General features: G+C 42.0%; 1 protein-coding gene across 6 annotated transcripts in view; it reads right to left on the bottom strand.

Annotated features, from left to right (window-relative positions):
* Positions 1 to 25,316, bottom strand: part of Dis3l2 (DIS3-like 3'-5' exoribonuclease 2) — a 382,468-nt gene extending 357,152 nt beyond the window's left edge. For 2 of the 6 annotated variants that reach the window (XM_039083980.2, XM_063267518.1), the window contains exon 1: positions 22,927 to 25,316. The gene's annotated coding sequence lies outside the window, so the exon portion shown is untranslated. Of the gene's footprint in view, positions 1 to 6,386; positions 22,190 to 22,926 lie in introns of those variants that run through there. The other 4 variants (NM_001109007.2, NM_001172159.1, XM_039083979.2 and 1 more) reach the window with 2 other exon arrangements.
* Between the last annotated feature and the right edge of the window lie 1,325 nt (positions 25,317 to 26,641).

Here is a 26,641-nt window from a genome sequence, read left to right as displayed (position 1 = left end):
GTCAAAACCATAAAATGGGACAAAAGAAAATATCTTCAAGAAATGGTGCTGGTCTAACTGGATGTCTGTATGTAGATTAATGCAAATAGATCCATATTTATCACCCTGCACAAAGCTCAAGTACAAGTGGATCAAAGACCTCAACATACAACTGGATACACTAAATCTAATAGAGAAAGTAGGGAATAAGTCTTGAATACATTGATACAGGAGACAACTTCCTAAACAGAACATCAATGGCTCAGGCTCTCAGATCAACAATCAATAAATGAGACTTTATGAAACTAAAAAACTGTAAGGCAAAGGGCACTGCCAATAGAACAAAACAGCAGCCTACAGACTGGGAAAATATCTTCACCAACCCCACATCTAACAGAATGCTAATATCCAAAATACATAAAGAACTCAAGAAGTTAGACACCGGGGCTGGAGAGATGGCTCAGTGGTTAAGAGCACTGACTGCTCTTCCAGAGGTCCTGAGTTCAATTCCCAGCAACCACATGGTGGCTCACAACCATCCGTAATGAGGATCTGATGCCCTCTTCCAGTGTGTCTGAAGACAGCTACAGTGTACTCATATACATTAAATAAATAATATATTTAAAAAAAATTAGACACCAACAACCCAACTAGTTTGAGAATGGGATAGAGAGCTAAACCGAGAACTCTCAATAAAGGAATCCCAAATGGCCACAAAGCATGAAAAGAAATGTTCCTTAGTCGTCAGGAAAATGCAAATCAAACAGCCCTGAGAGTCCATCTCACACCCATCAGAATGGCTAAGATGGAAACCTCAGGTGGCAGCACACGCTGTGGAGGACGTGGGGCAAGGGGAGCTCTCCTCTGTTGCCAGTGGGAGTGCAAACTCCTACAACCACTTTGGAAATCAATTTGGCAGCTTCTCATAAAACTAGGAATAGTTCTACCACAAGACCCACTCCTGGGCATATACCCGAAAGATGCCCCACAATACCACAGAGACACTTGCTCCACTATGTTCATAACAGGTTTATTGTAATCACCAGAAACTAGATGCCCCTCAACTGAAGAATGGATAAAGAAAATGTGGTACATCTATACAATGAAATGCTGTTCAGTTATTAAAAATAAGGAAATTACGAATTTTGCAGGCGAATGGATGAAACTTGAGAATATCATCCTGAGTGAGGTAATGCAGACCCAAAAGAACATGCATGGTATTACTCAATCATAAATGGATATTAGCCATAAAGTACAGGATACCCACTCTACACACACTCCACAGACCCAAAGAAGCTAAACAAAAAGGTCCAAGTGAGGATGCTTGAATCTCACTTAGAAGAGGGAATTAAATAGTCGGGAGAGGTAAAGGAAGAGAAGAAACTGGGTGGCAGAAGAGGGGAAGGAGAAGGGAATAGGGGAGGGTTTTCAGGATCAGGTGTGGACAGAGACAGGAGAGATGGCCAAATGCCATGAGAAGGAATAGAAATCTCAGCTGGCAGGGTGGGGAAGTGGGGGAGGGGTGTCTGGAGGACATACCAGAGACCTGGGATGGGGGAGGCTCCCAAGAATTGATGGGAGTGACCTTAGCTGAGGCAGCAGTGTGGATATAGAGCCTGAAGAGGCCACCTCCTGTACAGCCAAGCAGGAACCCCAGTGGATCAATAGGGACACCAACCCACCCACGAAACTTTCAACCCAAAATTTATCCTGTCTATAAGAAATGCAGGGATGGGATGGATCTGAGACTGAGGGAATAGCCACTCAATAACCAGCCCAACTTGAGACCCATGCCCCTGACACTATTAATGATAGATTCTGTTATGCTTGTAGACAGAAGCCTAACACAATTGTCCTCTAAGAGGCTCCATCCAGCAGCTAATTGAAACGGATGCAGACACCCACAGCCAAACATTGGATGGAGCTCTGGAACACTTATAGAAGAGTTGGGAGAAGGATTGAGAGCCCTGAAGGGGATAGGAACGCCACAGGAAGACCAACAGAGTCAACTAACCTGAACTCTTGGGAGCTCTCACAGACTGAACCACCAACCAAAGAAAATATATGGGTAGATCAAGCCCCTCCCCCACCCCTGCACACATATGTAGCAGATATGCAGCTCAGTCTTCATGTAGGTCCCCCAACAATTGGAGTGGGGAGGAAGAGGTTATCCTTAAAGCTGTTGCCTGTTGCCTGTTTGTGGAATACATTCCTGTAACTGAGCTGCCTTGTCTGGCCTCAGTGGGAGAGAATGAACTTAGCCCTGCAGAGACTTGGGGGATACCAGGGGTCTCCACCCTCTCAGAAGAGAAGGGGAGAGGGAAAAAGGGAGGGACTTTGTGAGAAGGAACAGGGAGTGGGGGCAGTGATTGGGATATAAAGGGAAATAACAACAACAACAACAATAATAATAATAATAGACAAAAATGATATATGATAACCTGTCTCTAAAATGAATGAATGAATGAATGAATGAATAAGAGGAAAAGAATAAAGGAAGGAAGGAAGGGAGGGAGGAAGGAAGGAAGGGAGGGAGGGAGGGAGGAAGGAAGGAAGGAAGGAAGGAAGGAAGGAAGGAAGAAATGTACACACAAATTGGATCCCACAAGAAGGTCTTAGGAGAATAGGCATGATGGACCACACTTGAATTAGATAGATAGATGGATAGATAGATAGATAGATAGATAGATAGATAGATAGATAGATAGATAGATAGATAGATAGATAGACAGACAGACAGGAAATAATAAAGCAATAAAGCAAGCAAGGAAGGAAGGAAGGAAGGAAGGAAGGAAGGAAGGAAGGAAGGAAGGAAAGAAGACTTAAATTGGATACCAGAAGAAGGTCTTACAAGAATAGGCATGATAGACCACACTTACAATCAATCCCATCAGTTGGAGGATGAGATTGGGAGGCCTTTGAGTTTTGAGAACACCTTAACCTGTATAACAAGACCTTGTCTCAATGAAATAACAATAATATTAATAATGTGTTAACAAACTATGGTCCATTTATTTTGTGAATAAACTTTTACTGGAAAACAGACTACTCACTGTTTTACAAACTATCTGTGGTTGCTTTCCTGACACACAGGCAACATTATGACAAAATATTTTTTATCTGATCACTTACAGAAAGTGTTTGCTGAGAACTAGCCTAGAAAATGAAAATGAATCAAAAGTTCATAGAAGCCAGATGTAAAGGTTCCCACTAGCCAGATACGTGATACCATAAGTACCAAAATACTTAAATGGTAACAGATAATTCATTAAATAAAATAAGAAGCCATGAATTTATGCTGGCAAAAAATACCAAATAATAAAAGGGGCAAGACCTTCCTTACAGCAGGACCCAATTAACAAATGCAGGGAGGAATAAAAACTGAACACTTACCATGGACAATCTTAACAACCCATGCTCCTCAATTAGTGCTAAAAGTGATGGTGAAAGACTAAGGAATAACGGAAAACTAAATGGTCTCAAAGTACCTTGAGATATTGGGTAGGTTGAAGGAAGGAATCAGATTTAGGCTATGGAAAACTTTGGCAAACACACTTCAAGCAAATGGTCAAAATCAACACCAGCTGCCCCCTGAGCTCACGCACTGGGAAACATCACTTTTAAAGAATCAGTAGAATCCAAATGTATGACTTATTACAAAATAACTGTCGACAATTTTCAAAATTGTTTAATTCTCAAGAGGCTAAGGCAGGGGGATTGCTTGCTTCAAGTTTCAGGCCTGGGCTATACAATAAATTCAAGGCTATCACGAAGATTAATAGGAGACTATAAGAATTCTAAATTAAAGGGCTGGGGATTTAGCTCAGTGGTAGAGCACTTGCCTAGCAAGCGCAAGTCCCTGGGTTCGATCCCCAGCTCCGAAAAAAAAAAAAAAGAATTATAAATTATACATGATATTATTTATATCAGTCCTGATTTCCCAGTTTTGGTTAATTATGCAATGATTATTAGAAACCCCAATGGCTTTGAGTTTCTGTTATTGACTTTCAAACAGCTAAAATAAAAGAGAGTTGAGACAAGAGGGATATCAAAGAGAATGTGGGAAAATGTTAACACTGGGAAATATGATTTTAAAAAAAGTTCAGAGTAACTCTCAGTACCATTGAGTGTGCTCAAACCTGTCTGTGTGTGTGAATGCATGAAATTCAAATGTCTCTCCTCAGGAGATCTGTTCAACTTTTTTGGAGACAAGATTTCTCATGGCCTAGAGCTTACCAAGCTTCCTAAGCTGGCTGGCCAGGGAACCCAGGGAACACCTCCCCAGCACTGGAGTTATAAGGAGCCACCCAAAACCCCACTTTGCTTACATACACTCTAGGGAATCTAACTCAGGCCCCTGTGATTCTAAGATTGTAAGGAAACACTTTAGTGAACCATCCTCCTCTTTCTACCATTCTTCCCCAAAGTCAGTGCGTGTGTGTGTGTGTGTGTGTGTGTGTGTGTGTGTGTGTGTGTGTGTGGTGTGTGTGTGTGTGTGTGGTGTGGTGTGTGGTGTGTGTGTGTGTGTGTGGTGTGGTGTGTGGTGTGTGTGTGTGGTGTGTGTGGTGTGGTGTGTGGTGTGTGTGGTGTGGTGTGTGTGTCTACACTTGTGTCACAACATGTGTGTGGAAGTCAAAAGACAACCAACTTTGTTTCTCTCCTATCATATGGGTCCCAGTGATTGAACTCAGGTCAACAAGCTTAGCAGAAAGTGCCTTTCCACTGAGCCGTCTCATCAGCCCCTAATCTTAACTCCTTCCTGTAGGTCTACAATCCTCCAATCCTTCCTTTCTTCCTTCCATCCTTCCTTCTACCCTTCCCTCCTTCCTTCCTTTTCAGTGCTGAACAGTAAACCTAGGACCACTGTAATTCTACATTTTTAACTTTCTGTGTGTGGGTGCTTTGCCTGTATGTATGACTGTGCAGTGTGTGCATACCTGGTAACTGCAGATACCAGAAAAGGATGTCAGTCTCCCTGCAGTTGTGAGCTGCAATGTGGGTACTGGGAAATGAACCATGGTTCTCTGCATCTAAAGAGCATCTTTAGAGTCATATCTGTTTTAGTGAATTACATTTTTCTCATGCTAAACAATATGCTCAACAACTGTCGATAAAACAATTTTAAGAACCCCGGCGTAGAATGCATGATGCATTAATTTAAATTAATCAACTAAAGATATGTGGGCTACAAGATCATTCTATCCTGTTTCACATAAACCAAAACAGATTTATTAGCTGTAAACCCAAATAAAAGTGATCCCAAATGAAAGTGATGTCAGTGAGACACAGCCTCTTAAACGGGTCAGAAGTGACTTTACTCATTTATAATTTACAAAATATTTTGAGGATTTAAAAAATGAAATGTCCTGAAAGGGACAACAACCCAGCACTTTCTGCTAACACAGCAGCTCACTAAGATCTTGAGAAAAGCAAGGCTTCAGGATAAAACTCAGAAAACAGCGGTTACAAGATATTAAGCAATAAATTGGAACCATTTATTATTAATGTTTATAGACATTTATTGCTACAAGCTATTTATTGCTTCAGACCCTGAACAGCGGGCAATAAGCATGACCAACTACATGCCTGCTTTCATGGTACTTACAGTGTAGACTGATGAGACCCTGATCACATGGCCAGTGAACACAGTGGGGAAAGAGGACACTACCTCTTTTGGTAAAGAAACACCTCTTTTGAGAAAGCTATATAGAACTAAGTCCACTACGTGAATGTCTCATAGCATAGCGTTCTAGGCACAAAACACAAGACCAAAGGAGGAACACTCCCTACATGTTCAAAGAATTTTTTAAAAACTCATTAATATCCTTTCTATAGTAGATAGCAGCAAAAGATAACCAACTTTGTATTAGATACTGCAACAGCATTGTGTAGAATGAAATTGTGTGTGTGTGTGTGTGTGTGTGTGTGTGTGTGTGTGTGTGTGTGTGTGTGTGTGTGTGTAAATGATGCCAGGGATCTTTGTAGTATGACAGCAATGGAAGATAAACTTAGATGTGTAAGGCAAATGTACTCCAAATACTGACTTTTGAGGATCTATAACAGGTGGTCAATACACTGCTCTCTCTACTTCTATGAGTGAATTTTTCATAGAAATTTTAAAAACTGTGTGGAACTATATACTACAGCTAGCAATGCCTCTTTCTCTTTCTCTACTTCACCAGCTTAGCTGTCTTCTATTCGTCTTGTTTGAGAATTCAGAAACAAAAACTTTAAGAGTTCAATGTACAGTGGACAGGTCCTATACTCTATTACAGAGAGCCAACATGCCTAAGGCAAGGTTAAAACCCAAAGAGTATGGAACATAAAATAAACAGTCACCTACTGATCAAGTCATTCTTCCCGAGAAAAGCCACAATTTCCAGAACTGTGCCAATTCTTACACTTACAGAAAATGCGAGTGAAAGAAACCTTTCCTCCTTGGGTTGCCTTTGGTCATGATGTTTTATCACAGCAGTAGAAACCCTAACAAAGATAACACACATATACAAATCTATAATTAAAATTTTAAATAAAACATATTCATGCCAAGCATGGTGGCCATGCTCATAATGCCAGCACTTGAGAGGCTGAGTAAGGAAGACTGCTGTAAGTTTTGCAGTCTGGGCTACATAATGAGATCCAGAAGAGCCTAGGCTATGAAGTGAGAGCATCATAAGACTATATCATGTCTACGAAGTGAGTGCCAAGAAAAGAAGGGGGAGGGTAGGAAATATTGTGATGCTTATCTACATGTTCACTTTAATACCTAATCTTTCATCTATCCCTAAACAAGCACACACATCTTAAATTATATTAAACTACTAAGAAAACTCTTTAATCTCCTTTATAAAACTCAATTATGGGTTACAAAGTCAAAATTCTGTCTGTCTGTCTGTCTGTCTGCCTGTCTCTGTGGCACTATTTAACTCAAGGCCTCATGCCTGCTAGACAAGTGGTCTACTACTGAGCTATATTACCAATCTCTTTTTTTCCCTCCATTTTTTGTTTGTTTTGTTTTACAAAGTGTCTCCGATACAGAGTGTCCCTAAGTTGTCCACCATAGCTGGCCTCAAACTGCAATTCTCCTGCTGCAGAGTCCTAAGTAGCTTGGATGATAGGCTATTCCATCATACCCAGACATGATGTCAAAATATCCTACTTAGCAATCAACTCAGTAACACTACAGCTATTAGGCTCAGGGAGGACGGTTTCATCAGTAAAGCACTGGCTCCGTGAGCACAGAGACCTGAGTCCAGTCCCTACAACGCATATAAAAATCCAGGCGTGGTAAAGCACATCAGTAATCTCAGTGATAGGCAGGCAGAGACAGGAGGACCCCTGGTACCCACTGGTCAGCCAGTCTAGACATGACACATGAAATGGTTCTCCATCTTACACACACACACACACACACACACACACACACATACACACACACACACACACACACAGAGACACACACTAAAAAACTACTAAAAGCCTTTATGCACATAAATCATAAATTGTATGAGACAAGACAAACATAGGAACAATACAAATTCCACAGTGTGTTAGAAAAGCAGTTACTTAATGAGAGCTGAAAACGAACTGATCTACCAACCATACACAGCATTTCCACAGTAATCGCTGCCATCATCTAAAAAGTAATAAGACATAAACAGAACCGCAAAACCCGCCTGCATGGCCAATTTTACCATGGCAATTTGGAAAAATATGTGACTTTCATAACCTGCAATCTGCTGAAAGAAATGACTAAAACATACAAGAATTGAAACTAGTTTCCCCTAGTTTCATATCATTTCAAATAAAATGTCAATGTTTGTCAAAGCATTCTTTAAATTTTACACATGCTATCACTATCAAGCTGGCTTCTGTGAGAAATTTAACAAAAGTTCGTTTTGTTAAGGTCACTTATATCATTACTTTGTCCTTGGTAAAGTGTTGCTATAACAATGTATAACACTCTCAGATCTGCCACTACAAACATCTGGAATTCACTACCTATGGAGTCAGCCACGTTCTGGCCTACTGTAACATAACATCTGTATCATGTCTTAGGCAGCACTAGAAGACATACAAAGTCAAACATCTACCTTAAAATGCCCGAAGTCAGAGAAAAAATATATAATTCAAGAAATATAGAGGATTGCAGGACACAAAAAGGCCTGGGGAGTTAAATTCAAATATACAGTGAGATGTGGGCAGCTCAATGGCCCCTAAGCCAACCTGCCGGCTCCAGATCTGGTCTGTTCACCTTGCAGTGAAGGATCTGAGAGGCCCAGCAAACTCAACCCTAATTCTAGCCCCCATCTCTGTGAAGGAAACATTGTCTACATTTGCACTTTTCAACGTGTTTTGGAAGACGGTGACCCTATGGTCTGTAGCTTTTCCACATTTCCCATATAAAAACTACTACTGAGATCAAAGGGACTCAACTCTGCAGGGCCCTGGGACAGGGACTAGGCACTGTTAAGCCCACTAACTGCTTTCAAGGACTGCTAAATGCTTCAAGAATACTAGTTTTGTGTTCAGTTTTAAATATCTTATAAATGCCATTTTTCCCTGTAAACTGAAACTTTTGGGAATAAAATAGAATTGAATAGAAGTGAATAGGGTACATTTATGCCTGGAAGTTGGAGTAGGGACCCATCAGCTAGGCAGCCTCCTCTCTGACAACTGGGTAGACTGACCTCAAGACAACCCAGCTACTTCAGACACTTTATCGCTCTGAGAATGCACCAGCTGCCAGGAACACTGCAGTGAAAGCCACAACTCTGGCTCCAGGAGGCCTTGCTCTCCTCACAACTGCCTGCACTGACCTTGGAAGGCATCAATCCAATCAAGGCAAGATTTAGTAACCTTTAGATAACCTTGAGGCTATTCTCACTCAAGTTACTCCTCAGTAACTCAGCAGGAAACCTGTCCCTATGCAGAGCCTATGCTCAATGGGACTGGACACTATACTATGATTGGTACAAATATAATCCTTCATTTACATGCTACATCTATGCCCTCCCAAACTATATAACCATTCTGTAAAGTTTACTTTGTAATCAACTAACAGACACCTTTTGAGAAGGCTTCTCCCACTGGTCTTTTCTTGCCCACTTGTGACTTTATAGTAAAAACATGGTGCTAAACTGACAGGTCAAAGAGGAGATGGTGTTACTGGCAGAAACAGGCAAGTTATAGAAAGCTAGTGAGGACCAAAGTGCTACAGGGAGTAGGGATCTCAGCTGCAGCTGAGATCACAGAGGCTGATATCAGAAGATGAGAGGAAGCAGAAATCCAAAACTGTGAGAGACAGAAGGTTGTAAAGAAACAAAGATGAGAATTAGAATAATTCAGGAAATTGCCAAGCCCTGGGGACTGAGAGTCCATAGAAGCCATGGTCCAGACTCTCAGGGTTCAAGAACTGTAACACTGCTGCCTGGTGCACTGCTGCTGCTTACTACCAACCGTAGACACTGCAATGAACTGGTTTCCTGGTCAGAGTGTAACGCCACTAACAGTCAACGCTCAGAACAGTAAACCCCCAACCTAAGCATCTATGACTGTGAGTTTCTGACCGCCAGGGCTAGGAGCCATAGCCTCTATTCTTCAGGATTGTAAATGATAAACCTGTTAGCCTGCCTAACCATGGGTTCTTAGCACTCGAGGGTCCAGAACCACCAAGACTAAAACAGCCACCCTTTGCCTATTCACAACTTCCATCCAGATATAGAAATAGCCCAAACCAGCCCATTGGTAAGATCATCACTCATAAGAACCATCCCATGAATTTAGTCCTTAACAATCTTAGGTACATGTAAAGAAACTGTAAAATCCAAATAAAGAAACAAATTCAAGCAGATAACTGTAACAATTCCAAAAATACTCAAGTACAACTACGACCCACCTAGACCCTACATGTCTAGTGAGACAGAATAAAGCATAGCTTGGGAACCCAGGGAAGCAAGCCAGTGTTTGTGCAAAGTGTGAGCAGGGATCAGAGCACGGGCCAGCTCCAAAGCGAAGCTCAGAACCTCAGGTGAGTGCTTTACATCTTCAGGCTGCAAGCATCCAACTCATCCCAGAAGAGCTGCAGCACAAGATCCCACCGCCTCTGGGTGTTAAATCTAAGCCTGCAACCATACAGAGCACCATACAGAGCCTGGGCACGCAGTCCACCAAGGCAGATGTGAAGAAATCTAGAGATGGCAGTTCCCACAACTACAAGCTTGGCAAGCCTACACACATGCAATTTATGGTGCTGCAGAAGAAGAGGGCATCAAAGATGCCTGGAAAAGATAAAGATTACAAAACTGCCCTCCTCCAGGGAGAGGGAAACTCTTTCTTTGAGAAATTAAAGACTGAGCAGAGCACTGAAGAAATAATCCTGAAAGAAATAATCCTTAACTAATGTGAAGTGCAGAGACCAGGCACTCCACAGACCCAAACAAGCTAACCAAGAAGGAAGGCCCATGCGAGGACGCTCGAATCTCACTTAGAAGGGGGAATAATATAGTCATAGGAGGCAGATGGAGGGAGTGAACTGGTTGGGGGAGAGGGGATGAGGAAGGAAAAGGGGGACAGGGTTCAGGATCAGGTGTGGGGAGGGCCAGGAGAATGAATGGAAATATGCAACTGGTGGACGTGGGAGAGAGGGGAGCATCTCCAGGACATGCCAGAGACCTGGGATGGGGGAGGCTCCCAGGAATCAATGGGAGTGACCTTAGCTGAGACTCATAGCAGTGGGGATATGGTAGAGGCAGGCAAAAACCCAGTGGATTGATAGGGACACCAACCCACACACAAAACTTTCAACCCAAAATTTATCCTGTCTACAAGAAATACAGGAATGGGGGATGGAGAGTCTGAGGGAATGGCCAACCAATAACTGGGCCAACTAGAGATCCATCCCATGGGCAAGCACCATCCCTGACACTATTAATGATACTCTGTAGACAGGAGCCTAGCACTGTCCTCTGAGAGGCTCCACTCAGCAGCTAATCGAAACAGATGCAGAGCCCCACAGCCAAACGTTGGATAGAGCTTATAGACACTTATAGAAGAGTTGGGAGAAGGACTGAGGACCCCAAAGGAGATAGGAACTCTACAGGAAAACCAACGAAGTCAACTAACCTGAACCCTTAGGGGCTCTCGGAGACTGAACCACCAACCAAAGAGCATACATGGGCTGAACCTAGGCCTCCCCACTTAAATGTAGCAGGTGTGCAACTTGGCCTTCATGTAGGTCCCAAAGAACTGGAGCAGGGGCTATCCCTAAAGCTGTTACCAATCTGTGGGATAAGTTCTTCTAGCTGGTAAACCTAGTCTGGCATCAGTGGGAGAGGATAGGCCTAGCTGTATAGAGACTTGATGGGGGTAGGGGGGTCATTGGGGGGCCTCCACCCCCTCAGAGAAGAGGAGGGGAGATGGAGGAAAGGATTGTGGGGGAAGGGGCTGGGAATAAGGGGCAGCAATTGGGATATAAAGTGAATAAATAAACTTAAAGGGGGGTTAAAAAAAAATCTCCTCTACTCTCAAATGCCCAAAACTTCATTTCAAATACTACTTCCTGTAGTAGACACTAAGCAGGTGCAAAACAGGCTCAGTGTTAGCTCCATTTGAAAGAGAAAATACCTAGTCACCACGAAATGACTGGAATACCCTCAAACAAAAAAAGTAACACTTGTTTCTGCCAACAACATAAGAAAATTAAAACATCAGTTTCTGGAAGGTCAAACATTGCTGCTATGAGCTAAATAGTTAATGGAAGACAGAGCTTAGTGGTTAAGAGACCTTGAGAGTCAAAACACCAGAGATGAATCCAACCTCTTATCTCTTAGAAGCTGTGACTTGGACAAAGCGCCTCACCTTTCTTTGCCTTGGTTCCATCACCCATATGATCCAGTGAGAATAAAATGCATCTTGTAAAGCTGTATTGAATTGATTAGTCCATAAAATAACATACTAACTAAAACAAGAAAAGAGAAACAAGATACTAAAGGAGACCTTAGTAACAGTTTATGAGTAGGAGACAGTGGACCTAACAGAAGTAATATCTGAGTTAAATTAAACTAATAATGATTGTGCATATGTAAGAAAATGTCTTTACTATGCCAAACACTCGCTGAAATATTTGGAGGTAATGGTTTATGCAATTTACTCACATGCGTTCATGCATTTAAGGGGGAAAACTGTATTGCATACGTGCATAAAGAAGGCAGACAGAGCAGAAAGAGAAGAAATGTTAACCACAGGAGAATCTAAATGCATGTGCACTTTGAGCATTTATGCTAAAGAAATGAACATTATGTTTGCACATGAATGCTCACAGCAGCTTTATTCAAACAGCCAAAAGCAGAACAATCTTTCCACAGAATGACCAGGCTGCTGCAGAATTCTACTCAGCAGTAAGAAGATACAAACTACTGATACACACAACAACCAGAACAAAGCTTAGGGGAATGATACCAAGAGAAAGAAACCCCACAAGTTATGGACCATGTGGCTCCATTTATGTAGTACCCCTGAAATGAGAAAACTGCAGAGAAGAGCTGAGTGGTACCCAGGCTAGGTAGGGGCAGACATGACTGAGGCTATGAAAGGGTAATGAGAAGACTCTTCTGCACATCTACTGTGGTGGTGATCACACAAACACACAGATATACACCTCACACAATCTCTAGTGAGTACACATGAAACTGGAAAAACAAGAATACAAAGCACCAACATGTGGTAATACAGAGAAACAGTGGCTGAGATACCCTGGTAATAATAATATACTACAGTTTTTCTAGAGAGAACTGAGTGAAGGGCAGTTGGGCTCTATCTCTATTATTTCTTACTACTGTGTGTAGGTCTACAAATATCTCAAACTATAAGTTTAACTCAAAAAGAAAGTTTTAAAAGAAAGTAGCCAGACATGGTGGCTTGAGAGGCAGAGGCAGGCCAATCTCCCTAAGTTCGAAGTCTACCTATCCTACATAGTAAGTTCCAGGACTGCCATGGTTACACAGAGAAATCCTGCCTCATAAAGCAAAAATATAAACAGAAAATATAATAAACAACGAAAGCACCAAAGGCATCCCAATTAGCTTAAAAACAGGAAAAGGCTTCTACCAAAGGATATGGTGTTTTTGTTCAATGCCATTCTGAAGGAGCTAGTCATTGCTACATAAAAGGTGATATAAACAGTATTTTAGAATTATCATTATAAATGAAATCTACCTAGAAAATCCAACACAATCACCAGAAAAAGCATTGCAGTTGTTCAGTGGTATCCAAATACAAAGTTTTTAACTTACAGCTCAGAAGGAATGCTTGTAATGAAACTCTAGAAATTAATTCAAAAACTGTCAATGGTCAGTTAGAAAACTCTATAAAGAACTCCATTTGTATTTTCTGTCTCTCCTTGCACAGCTCAAATGCTGTTTCCACTGGATCTCTAACAAGACAGCAGTCTCCAGTTCTCCCACATAAGTACATCCTCACTCTTCACTGCCTTCCAGGTTTTGGTCTCTACTTCTTCTTTACTTTATAAGTTAAAGATTCTAAAAGAAATTCAAAATGGTGCCTAGTCTCCCAAGGCCGTAAACATAGTCTTCCTACTTGGAACACTGGTTCCAAGGCCCTCATGTACACCAAAATCCAAAGATGACCAAGTCCTTTATACTAAATGGGACTGTATCTGTGTCTGTGCCCATCCATCTATACACTTAGACTATCTCTGACAGGGGAAGAGCTGGCTTGATCAAAAATCAAACCCTACAAGCACAAACACCTGAGTTCAAGCCCAGAACCCAAGGAACAAGAGCAGGTATACTAGCTGACACTTGTAATCCTATCGTGGGAGGCACAAAGGATCCATTCCTGACACTTACTGAACAGCCAGAGTAGCCTAATTGGTGAGTTCCAGGCCAATAAGAGACTCTATCTCAAAGAAGATGGGTGGCCTCCCTGTGTATGATACTAGAGATTGTCTTCTAGTCACCATGCAAACATGCACACACTCACACAGAGAGAAATACTTTCAAACACACATATACTTGCATGTGAAAGAATTGTCTTTATAGTCAATTTAAATCCTATGCAAATCATGTATTGACAGCACAGTCAGAGCCCACACCTGCTCAGTGCAATGACTCTGATCTGTTGTTATCTGAATCCTTATACACAGGCCCCATGGATACTGAGGACAATTGTATTTTGAATAAGTTTAAGCCAGTTCTCAGACATGAAGTTCTATGCTTTCTTCCTTAACTCTGAACCTCCATTCTTTCCAGGAGCTTAGACTCCTCTCATCAACTCTGGGAGACTCTTAACAGGGCATTCTTCCTTGGGCCTCAGAAACATCTATCTTTGTGAGGCTTCTCTCTCTGACAAATTTCAGGTTCTCAGTCAATGAAAACCAGTACATAGCAGAACCATGTTTAATGCAACCATTCCTGGTTATGAGTCTCTCACATTTACCCCAGTTCCAAACTACAGTGCTTCTAAACCACTACCACCTAGACCCACCAGGAGCTGCCATGTCTGCAGGAGCAAGGAGACTACTATGACGGTACCCTTGAATGTCTCCCAAGGAGCCTTGTGTTATTAGGAAATGGCAGAACCTTTAAGAGTTTTATGTTATTGATGAAAGCCCTTGAAGAGGGTAATAGAATCCTGGCCTCTTTCTACTTCTTTCCTTTGTTCTTTGGTCATAGCATGTCCAATTTAGGTTTGTCATGCACTCCCACCATGATGTGACTTCACCACATGCCCAAAACAACAGACTTCTAGTTCATCACAGGTTGGACCTCCAAAACTATAAGCCAAAATAGGTTAGTCATCTCAGATATTGTGTTACAGCCATAGCTGACTAACACAATATATGTTGAAGTCCTAAACCTGAAGCTTCTCAGCATATAACTTTATTTGGTTTCTGCAGAAGTAATTAGTTTGACATCATATAAGAGTAGGGACATACCCAGTGGCTGTTGTGTTTATAAAAAGGAAAATTTTGAACAATAGACACATTCCCAGAGATAACATCATGTGAAGACTAAGGCAAACATCAAAATGGTATGTCTAAAAGCCAAAGAATGCCAGAGACTGCCAGCAACCTCCTGAAGCTAGGAGAGGGAGAGATGGAACAGATTCTTCACAGCCTTCAGGAATCAACTCTGCCAACACCTGGATGTCAGGTTTCTGGCTTCCAGACCTTTGTGCTGTACATTTCTGTTGTGTAAATCACTCAGTGGTATACTGGACCCTCCAAATCCACAGGTTCTGCCTTGGTGGATTCAACAAACACAGATTGAAAAGAACAAAGAAAAAAATGCTAAATATGCTTACACTTTTTCATTATCATTATTCCCTAAACAACACAGGAATTGTGTTAAATACTTTAACTAATCAAGAAATAATTTCAAAAGGATATGCACAGGTCACATGCAAATACAGTGTTCCATATAAGGTACTAAAAACATCAGCACAATTCTCCAGGCTTCTGGAGCTACAGAAACAAAAGGCTGGAGAGGTGGTTCAGTAGTTAAGAACACTTGTTGCTATTACAGTGGACCTGAGTTCAGTTTCCAGCACCCACAAAGCGGCTCACAACCATCTATAATACCAGGCTAAAGGACCCATCACCTCTTCTGACCTCCATGGACATGAAACATGCACATGGTGAACATACATAAACACAAATACACACACAAAATAATCTAAAATGAAAACGAAAATGAGAGACAATTATACTTTTATATATTGTATCCTGCTAGACCAGCAAATTAATGTATCACCATAACCAGGTTCAGGAGATCCAGTGAAAACCTCTCTCTCAACAACTTTTCTGAAAAAAGGCAAGAAAGTAACTACATAGGAAAAAAAAAAAGCACATAGCAGGGCCTCATTATTAAAAACAGACAAAAGTCTAAATAGTAAAAACTACTTTTTAAATTAGTTTTCAAATAAACTTACCAATGGTCGCTATTAAAAGATGCTTAATCAGACAATAAAGAAACAAATGCAGATATTTTTATGTGTGCTGAAGGTTATGCCTCAACAGATAAAGGATTTCTCACTACATGATTCTAAACAATGGTCAGCTATACAAGTGAAGAAAATTATTTTCATCTTTAAGCTACTGCCCTACTTCCCACCAAACCTGATAGTGATCAGGAAGAAAAGCAACAGATTTAATTGCAAAAGACTAAAACAGTAAATATTGAACACATACTCTACCTTAACCAATGTCAAATATCCTGGTTGCTGTTAAGCTATTCCAACACATAGAAGATGAAAATTTTGGGGCTGGGAAGACATTCTATCAGTAAGGTCTGTTATGCAATCATGAGGACCTGAGTTCCAATTCCTGGGACCCATGTTGGGAAGAAAAAAAGAGTTGGGCACAGATGTTTGCATTTTAACCCTAGCAAGAGTGGCAGAGATGGAAAGACCATCAGCACAGTGAAAGACTTCAAGCCTCAAAAGATACAATGGAGGGCATGAAGAGATGGCTCTGCAACAGACAGCACCCACTGCTCTTCTCAAGGACCTAGGTTCAATTCCCCACACCCATATAGTGGATCACCATCTATAGCTCCACTTACAGAGGATCTGACAGCTTTAAAGCCTCCACGCACTGTACATACCTGGTGCACAAACACACACACACTTAGGCAAACACATCATATAAAATAAAAATAGCAAATAAACCTCTTAAAATGCTTATCTATTAAAACAGTAAGAATAATACTTATGATATAACTTAGTAGCATTCTCACTAAAGTTAAAATGTAGCTTAAATTGTTTGTTTGTCTTGTTTTTCAAGAGCTGCCTGCTCTTCCAGAAGATCTTCATTTAATTCCCAGTAAGCACATAATGGCTCACAACTACCTGTAGCTAAGATTCCAGGGATCTGATACCTTCTTCTTAGTTCTTGAGGGCACTGCACACACATGTTACATAGATATATATGCAAGGAAAACAATCACACACATAAATTTTGTCACTGTTAGTGAAAAAAGTAGAGCCAGGCAGTGGTGGTACCCATCTTTAATCCCAGAACTCAGGAGGCAGAGGTAAACAGACCTGTGCATTCGAGGCCAGCCTGGTCTATAGTGTGAGTTTGAGGACAGCCTAGGTTACAGAGAGAAACCCAGTCTTGAAGAATAAAAACAAAGACAGCTACAATGACTCTACAGTTGAAGCTGTATCCAAGTTCCTATAGAGGAATACTCTTGGGTATAGTAAACTAACTGCTGAGATAATCAATAAATGAATCAGCATACGGTATGCTGACTTCTTTGGAAGGAATTTTATGAACACAAGAGTTAAGACTTCTTATACAATAAACAATTCAATCACAAGCACTAACAAAGTAACTAAGTAACAGTAAGAAAACATTCTATCAATCAATCAATAACCTGTGAATTAATTATGTGCAAGACTGTACTAAGTAATGAAGGCAAATTTTAAAAGATGCCTGTCCTGGATCAGACTCATACAGTAGCTAAAGACATACAAAAGACTGTTTGGAAGCTAGACAAAAAAAAAAAAAAAAAAAAAAAAACTTCTACAACTCAGTCTAACTCCTTTGTTATCTGCTTTCATAGTCACACCCAATTCAGCCAAATACATGCCCCATCTTCCAAGCCTGTGCACTGCAATACACACTCCCTTGCCCCCTCCTGCCCACCCATACACCACACACCCCTCAGATGCTTCCCTCACAAGAGAGATCTGCAAAATTTCCTAACTTCCAAAGCCCATCCCAAACGCTTCCTGCATCTTTAGAAATCTTTATGGACAGCACGGCCCCATGTGCTACGCTCTGTTACGGCATTCTTCCCCACTCATCTCCTGCTTTGTTTCTATATTTGTCTGTCTAGCTAGAATCAAGTTCTAGTTAGAAAAAAACTAAATTTCAATTTGAATCATTAGCTATCTGACCTGAACCAAAACAAACTCCCAGTTCTCTTAAGCTTCAGCTCCTGGAATATAAAATCAGGAGACCTTCACCTAGTGTGGGTTTAGGAGAGAGAATGGAAAGAAAGACTGTGGTACAGTGCCTTTGAATGACAACAAATGATGTAACACTCTATATTCTTAATGAGCTAGAGGAAAAGTTGAATATATTAAGAAAAGTCAGGAAAAAGTATTCAGAAGATCCAAATAAGACCCCTAGAAATTAAAAACTATGGCACCAGGGTCTTTAAGATGGCACCAGGCTGTCACCAGTCACATTGGCCTAACAATTTGAGCTCCACCCCAGGAACCCATATAAAGGTAGAAAGAGAAATGATTTCACAAAGTTGTCCTCTGATCTCCACAGATATGCTATGGTATGTGGGGCACATGCTCACACATACACACCAAGACAGAAGTTTAAAATTCTGGTGTCTGAGATTAAAGACATGGTGAAATGTCTTTAATAACACACCTTAGAAGAACAGAAGGACTGAACTAGTAATAGACTAGATACTGTACAGGGACAAGGCTAGTGACCTCTAAATATAGCAATGGGCAACAACATAAATCCAAAGAAAGAAATTAACAGAGCATCAGTGAGATGCAGAACCACCTCGTGCAACTTAATTACATTTAATCAAAATCTACAAGGGAGAGGAATAGGAAAGAAAAATATTGGGGAAAAGTGATAGTCAAATACTTTACCAAATTGATAGAAACTATTAAATCATAAATCAAGAAGTTCAATGATACCAAATACAAGGAACATAAAGAAAACTACACTAACATATACCACAATCAATTTGGTTAAACCAGTTTAAAGACAGTATCTTTAAAGCAGCCACAGAAAAAATACATATTATGTACCAGGAAACAAAATGGTCTTGGCTGCTTTCTTATCAGAGACAAGTGAGACAGAAAACAATAAATCAACATCTTTTAAGTGATTGATTGGGGGCAGGGAGGAATCTAAAATTCATTACTTAAATGTTTTCCAAAGCAAATAAAACAATTTTTCAGACATACAATCACCAACAAGTTCCCATTAATAGAAAGTTTAAAGGAAGTCCCTAAAGCAGAAATAAAATCATAATAGATGCAAATATGAGCATAAGCAGAGGAAAGAAGAGAAAATTAACTCAATGCATGTGTAACCAGAAAGAGGTTCAGCTTTTTGTTGGAGGTAAGGGTGAGTAGGTTGAGTCTGAGTTTCTCTGTGTAACAGAGCCCTGGCTGCCCTGGAACATACATGCGTGCGTTCATACATACATACATACATACATACATACATACATACATACATGTATCTGATATGATTCTGGGCTGAAAAGATGGTTCAGTGGTTAAAACCCGTGTCTTGCAAGCAAGCCTGGGGACATGGGTTCAGAGTCCAAGAACCTATATAAATGCTGGGTGAGTGTGGCAACTTGCAGGTACTTCAAACCTATGAAGGAGGAGACAGGGATCCCCAGAACAAGCCAGACTGTAAGACTAGTCACATCAGTGATCTCTGGATTTGAATGAGAGACTCCACCTCAATAATGAGGCAGAAAATCAATACCGGATGATTCCCCACATCCAACCACAGGCGTCACCCAAACACGCGTCCATAAAATATTCATGCATACACAAAATATTCACGCATACACCATACACTTCATGAAAATAGGGGGAGGGGTAAATATGCTTTTTAAAGATGCTTACAAATAATGGAAACTGCACTGAGGCTGACAACACATAAAATAAGGTGACCAAGAACACCAACGTACAAGTAAACTCAACAACACTATGATTAATAAGGTCATCCAAAAAGAAACAGGTTTCATTCTTTCCATTAAAGAATCCAGATTTTTGTCAAAACAACAACCTTCCCACAAGAGCACTCCAAACCAGATAAAAACACTAACAAATACTGATATCAGGTAAGGGGAAAAAACACCAAGTATACACAAAGTGTAACAGAAAACTGAAGAAAAAGAACCATTTCCCAATTCATCAGGGTTCATTACATTACTGGCAGGCCAAAAAGATTTACAAAAACAGAAACTCTTTTGCCCCAAATCTGTGAATGAAGCCCAGAGACTAGCTGAGTACTTAAGATCTGACGGCTTTGAGCTGAGTGATGGTGGACAGACACAGGGACAATGCACAAGTCCACTCAAAATATACAAATGGCCAAAATTATGACAACAGACAGCAGAATGATGGTTGCCAAGAGCAGGCAAGGAGAGAACGGCTTTCTCTAGAAATAGGCTACATTTCACTATGAAAATGATTAGGAGTATGTGGATGGACGCATGCACCTGAAAGCCAGGAAGTCAACTTGGGTGTTATTCCTCAGAAGCTGCTTACCCTGGTTTTCATCTGGGAAAGCTTGGGGTTTGCTTTGTTTTGTTTTATTCTGAGCTTGACTCTCATTGGGATGGGGTTCACAGATTACAGCAAACCACAAGGATCCTTCTGTCTCCTAAGCACAACTCTTACAAGCACATGCCACCAGGTCTGCGTCTTACATGGGTGCTTGGGATGTGGAACTCAGGTCCTCGTGTGCTGCAAACACTTCACCAACTAAGCTAATTCCCAGCCTGACAGTAAGTTCGATATTATGAGTTTCACTACAACTTAAAAAAAAAAAAGTAAAAGAGACACAAAAACTAGTTCCCAAGCAGTAGTACTGATTAAAATTACTATTAGTCAACTAACCACAATGGTCTATTTTATATTTTTACTGAGGAGTCTAGCCTTTAAGAGCTGAGCCATCTCTACAGTCCCAATTCTTTTGTTTTTCCCAAAGAAAAGAAAAATGAGTACACCTTGCAAGTGGAACATGGAGATATCCCAAACTATAATGAAGCATGAGAGGGGGGCAATGAGATGGCTCAGGAAGTAAATATACTTGTCACAAAGCCTGGCCATCGGAGTTCAAGCCCAAGGGACCCACTTGGTAGCACGAGAGACTCCCACACATCACCCATAGTCCTCCTCACACATACACACGCATGCACACGTTTAACAAATGTAAATTCAGATTTTTTATTAAATCTACAAAATAAAATATAGGGAGCAAGTTGAAGAACAAGGGATGAGAAAACAATGCAAATGCTAGCCTGGGGGGGGTAGAAACACAAAGCATGCTATTCAGACACAAACATACTGTGTCATCCCCACCAGACACACAGCCTAAGTCCCTTAGTAAAACCTTCCATTGAGGCTTCTCTTTATTCAAAGCACAAAGGAAAATTCAGCCTGCCTACAAGGTCCAGCACAATCTGGCCCCACACCACTGTCCTACCAGATTGCTCCACATGCCTCCAGCTCCCAAAAGCTGTGCTTTCTGTCCCTGATCCTCTCCAAACACCCTGCCAGCACAGGGTCTCTGCCCTGCTATCTTCAGTGAGACTGAAGCACTTCCATTCCTATGCATCCTGAATACCTCCATTCATAAGTCTCATTTGTGACTTCTCTTAACACATCACAACTGTAGCTTAACATCATCTGCTAAAGACAGAAGCCACATCTGCATCCATTCTCAACTCCACAGCTAAGCACAAGCACTCGAGCACGTTAACACACACATGCTCATACACACACACACACACACACGCACCCCATAGATAAAACATAGAAATTGGCTGCTGAGTAACCATTGTTTTTGATGTCTCCTGACACAGTGCCTGCTACAAATGAAACACTCAAGATATCAGTCAAAGAGCAAAATTAGGTCTTACATATTAAACAGTAACCCTTCTTCAACAGTTGTGTTTTACATAAAAGTAAGACTGACTGCAGAAGCAAAAGATCTTGAAGGGGTAAGATCATGGTGTGTTTTAAAAGAAATGGATCAGGATCAGAGTGGCTTTAAATTTTTAAATAAGAACTAAAGAACACCACATGGAAATGTTTCCCAAACCATAAAGAATATTAAAAAAAAATTTTAATTCACTGTCACCTCCAATATATAGTGTATCTATCCTTCAGAGCAAATCAACTATTATTTCCTCCTCAAACACGTTTCTGAAAGCACCAGCCTACATTTATTTCTCCACCCCCTAACCTACTACACAGCACTGAATATCACCACATAAGATTGTATTTAACCAAATGTCATTTTCCTGTTTCTCCAATAGTGCAATGTGTACAACCTCATATGTCTGCTAAAACTTATTTCAAGTGCATTAACACTACAGGTGCTTAGCACTGAAATTAAATGACACAATTTTCAATGGTGAGTCTTTAAAAGCTCCTGCATTTTATTTCTAAATAATTCTGCAAACTACTCACACCTTTGTTTTTACTCTACCATTCTATTAAGGTCAGCAAGGACTAAGGTCTTCTTAGGTGCCACTTGTCCAAACTCAAAAGAGGTTTTCGGTGCCACTGTTATCTTTTGAAGTGTAAATTAGAGATACATTTACCCCTGCAGAGTAAATTTTACTTGAAATCTTTCCCAAGATTAGTCAGTCAGGTCCCAGGACGTTCCTTCTGTATAAAACTGGAAGTCACAGCAGCTATGATACAATATACTATCCACAACTCATTCATAACTGGAAAGCTAACTCCCGGGGAAATGGTCGGTTCAAAGTGTGAAACTAAAAGAGCCTCTACGCCCCAGAGACCGGATAAAGTATATCACTTTGGAAAGCTCCTGCAATCAGCATGTGCTGCCTCTCAGTACTCCCGAGGCGCCGCAAGCCGGTCAGCCTCCATCAAGACCCACGAGAACACGTCCCCAGGTGACCCATGCCTCGGGAAGCGGCGTCTTCCTAGACACCGGCCCCAATCCCTTCTCCCTCCTCTCTCACTGAATTGCACTACAAAAAGAAAGGGCCCGTAGGGCGTGAGGGGCCTGAGGCCCGGCCGGGGCCGGCAGAAGGCGACCAGAGGCGCTGGGGTCCGGCGCCCAGTGAAGCGAGGACGCACGGTCCGGGCCGCGGAGCGCGGCGCGGAGGGAAGGCCAGGCCGGACGGCCAGGGCGTGCGCAGGGGGAGGGGGCAGGAGCCTCACCGTCGCTCCCCGGAGGCCGGCGCCGCCGCAGACCCGCAGTTGCTAGGGAGAATGCGCTTCCGGGTCACGAGCGAGCGTTCCGAGAGCGACGGTGGCCGGATAGGGCCAAGAGCGAAGCGCGGGGCTGGTGGGCGGTGAAGGTGTTGGTCGCTGCAGGACCAAGGGATTGAGTGAGGGGCGGTGCAAGGCTCATCCCGCATGGGCGGCTCCCGGTTGGGCGACGGCAGCCTTTCTGCCTGGGGTCCCTCTCGTTCTACCTGGATCCTAAACCCACCACCCAGCCGGTGTCACGTTGCGTGTGTCACTAGACTTTTGGATACTCTCATCTTCCTGTCCTCGCCGGTGGAATAACGCCAGCACCTTCCTTGTTACCAAGTTTTATTCATCCACGCATTGGCCCATCACTTCTTCACTGGGCACCTGTACATGGCTAGGTGCATTGTTGGCACGTGCAGGCTGGTAACCAAAGAGGTGACAGTGTCCGTCTATCCCAGATAAGCTGAGCGAAGGAAGCTGTAAAGCCTGCGCGAGAAAAATTTGCCTAGGCAAAAGAAGAGAAGAGCAAGGAGACCTCAACCAAGTGGAGTGGGTGGGAAAAGTGTGTCAAGCTATGGAATACCTGCAACGCGGTGTTAAGCCTGCCAGAAGGCAGCATGGCCCCTACAGGCAAGTGGGTCAAGAATTGAAAACTCGAGGACTCTGTGAACCATAGAGAAGGAAACCCAAAGAGCATCAGAGAGGGGCTACCAACTGTTGTGGAGATCATGTGTCTAAAGATGCCAATAGAATAGTCAAAATTCAATACTCATTGTCAAAGTAAGGAATGGGATCCACTTCTGGTGAAGGCCCATTTTTCTCCATATTGAATCAAGAATAGAAGATACGGAAAACGTCTGGATTTCTTATTCCTTTAAGAAGCCCCACCTTGGTATAAATTCCATGTTTGCTTAAGGAGTGAACCTGAGGATTCTTTATTTTATTTTTTTCTTGCTCTTCCTCAGATCCTTCCAGAACCCCAACCAAACTTCCGTGTAAGCAAAATTTGCCTATTCAGACTGCAGAGAATAAATGGCAGAGACTTGGGGGTTCTGCGAATAGGAAGCCAAACCAATGGAGACAGGGATGAGAAAAGCCAGAAGAGACAGAGAACAAAGGATTGTTGGGGGTGGGGGTGGGGGAAATGGGAGGTGAACTGAGAAAAACAAAAATAAACTCAAGACTAGAATGGCAAGGACAAAGGAAGGAGAGTCAAGATTATTAGTGTCCAAGACCTCATTTTGATGGAACATCTGGCATAAAGTGTTGATAACTGGTGTCAAGGTCGAGTGAGCATACTACCATGACTTCCAAGTGTAGTGAGCTTGTCTTCCTCATGTGTTCTGAAAGACCACACACTCTGAGGTGGATCTGGGCTAAGAGCCTTACTCCACGCACCTGTGTCTGGTCTACGTATAATCCTCACAGAACAAGTGTGCCCTTGAGTACTTCCAAAAGACTTAGAAATAGTGATTTCCCCTGGGAAACTGAATCTTTCCATGATTGGTTTAACCAGCTGTCTATGAAAGTGAATCAAGAAAAATATTTGTGTGGCTGAAGATTATGGAAACCATATAGTCAAGAGGGCTGTCTTAATCCATTCTGACTGCAGTACTGAAATACCAGAGACTGAGCAGTCTATGAGCAGAGGCTGGGAAACCCAAAATTAAGTCACAGACCTATTTCAGTGTTTATTGTAGACCCACTTCCTGACTGATAATCAGGAATCTGTTCACCGTATCCCCCACAAGACAGAAAATACAAATACAGACTCTAAAATCTGTTACAAGGAGACTGTCCCACCCATGGAGACTTGGTGCCCATGACTTAGTCATCTATCAATGACTGCCTCCCAATACCGTCTCATTAGGTGTTGGGAAAGTGGTGAAGGACACAGACGTTCACTCTGTAGCAAAGGCCTAGATATAATACAGCAACCTTGCCTAGGAAGCGCAAGGCCCTGGGTTCGGTCCCCAGCTCCGAAAAAAAGAACCAAAAAAAAAAAAAAAAAAACAGCAAACCAGGACCAGTAAGTAGTGATAGTTTGGTAAAAGTAAGTCACATCACTCATTCAGTGAATAAAAAGTACAAACCCACCTGGTGATCTAGAGAAGAGAAGGCCCAAATGCATGAGTTGGTGAATTCTGTCTACATATATACCTCATACTGCATCCTGTTGAAGGGTCAGGTGATTCACTAGGCTCCATTTGGTTGGGTTTCTGTGGGATGTCAGTGGTGTCATGAGAAATGGGAAGGCCTAATTTGCTCTGCACTTCAACCTCATCTATGCTTGGTCTCTGGGTGACTGATAGTCCATTAATGATACAAAATGCTCAAAAGTGTCTCAAAAGACCCAGCACATAGTAGGATCACAACTCCCATGCCCTGCTGGGATATGAAAAGTGCCTACAGCCTGAAGAAGCACACCAGCTTGATTCTAGGAAACGTTGTGTCTACATCTTAGTTTCCTCTGCTGTAACAATATACCACAAGCTGGGAGCCTTAAACAACAGAAACTTACACAATTCCTGAAGTTGTGAACTCTAAGATCAAAGTGTTGGCAGACTGTCTGGTCAGGACCAACTTCCTGTTTTCTGTCTTGTCCTGATCAGACAGGAAAAGAACTAGTTGGTTTTCTGGATTCTCATAAAAATACCAATCCCATTCTTGATGGCTTCACCCTTGGGTCACAATCACCTTCCAAAGCCCCACCTCCTATTACCCTAGGACCTGTTTTCGGAATAGAAATCTGGAAGGACATAAACCTGCAATCCGTGACCTTGCTCTTAAACTCTTAAACCCTGCTTCACTGATGAGTTAAGGACTAATGAAGAACTGCTGGAGTCCCAGAGCGTTCCAGGGTTGGTTAATCTTGATTCCTAACCACCATTTCCTCTGCCCAGGGTTCTGTGTTAACACCCACCCAGTCACAACGGTAGGCATCAAGGAGTTGTCCCTGATTGCACATTTTCTGTCACCACATCTTTACACATTCATCAGCTGATCCTGGAAGTTGTCTTTTTCATCCCGCCCCAATTCCATTGGCATCAGAGACCGGGAAAAGAGCAGTTACTAAGTAACCTGGGATCAATTAAAAAAAAATGTTGCAACCTCAAAAGCAAACCCAGGCGACAGAGGCAGGGTGTTTACACAACATACGCATGGGAGTAAGTGTGTGAAAGAGTGAGGTGACCAAACCAAACACCACAGGAACTTCAGGGAGATAATGCAGAATCAGTTCATTCAGCAGCGTAATCTAACTGCTGTCTCTGCTGGTCTCATCACACAGGAAGTGAAGGATCACGAAAAGAGTGTGAAGTAGGTTGGGAACTAAAAGCATTCCGAGAAGCAGTGTAAAGTGATGTTTGCTGGCCTTGGAGGGATCTGGGGAGACTTCAAATCATAAAGACCTTATACATGGCCTAAGTACATGGGCCAGCGGGCTGTGGGAAAGCAAGAAAGATGTCTCAATGTCTCAGTACCTGGTCCAGCCTCCTCCCCGAGGTACCTACACCCATCCAGGCCACTGTTTCCAATGGGAAGCTGTGTTCTGTATTCTGGTTTTGTCCTCATTTTACTTTGTATAAATGCTTGGGGCTTTTTCCCCCCTTCCTAGTATTTAATTTCTCTTATATTCCTTTAGAATGTAAATCCTACCAGAACATTTTTTTTAAATTCT

This window comes from Rattus norvegicus, chromosome 9, assembly GCF_036323735.1.
Source record: "Rattus norvegicus strain BN/NHsdMcwi chromosome 9, GRCr8, whole genome shotgun sequence".
In the NCBI taxonomy this organism is placed as follows: domain Eukaryota; kingdom Metazoa; phylum Chordata; class Mammalia; order Rodentia; family Muridae; genus Rattus; species Rattus norvegicus.
The sequence above is the reverse complement of the archived record's forward strand: the minus strand, read 5'-3'. Positions and strand labels throughout refer to the sequence as shown.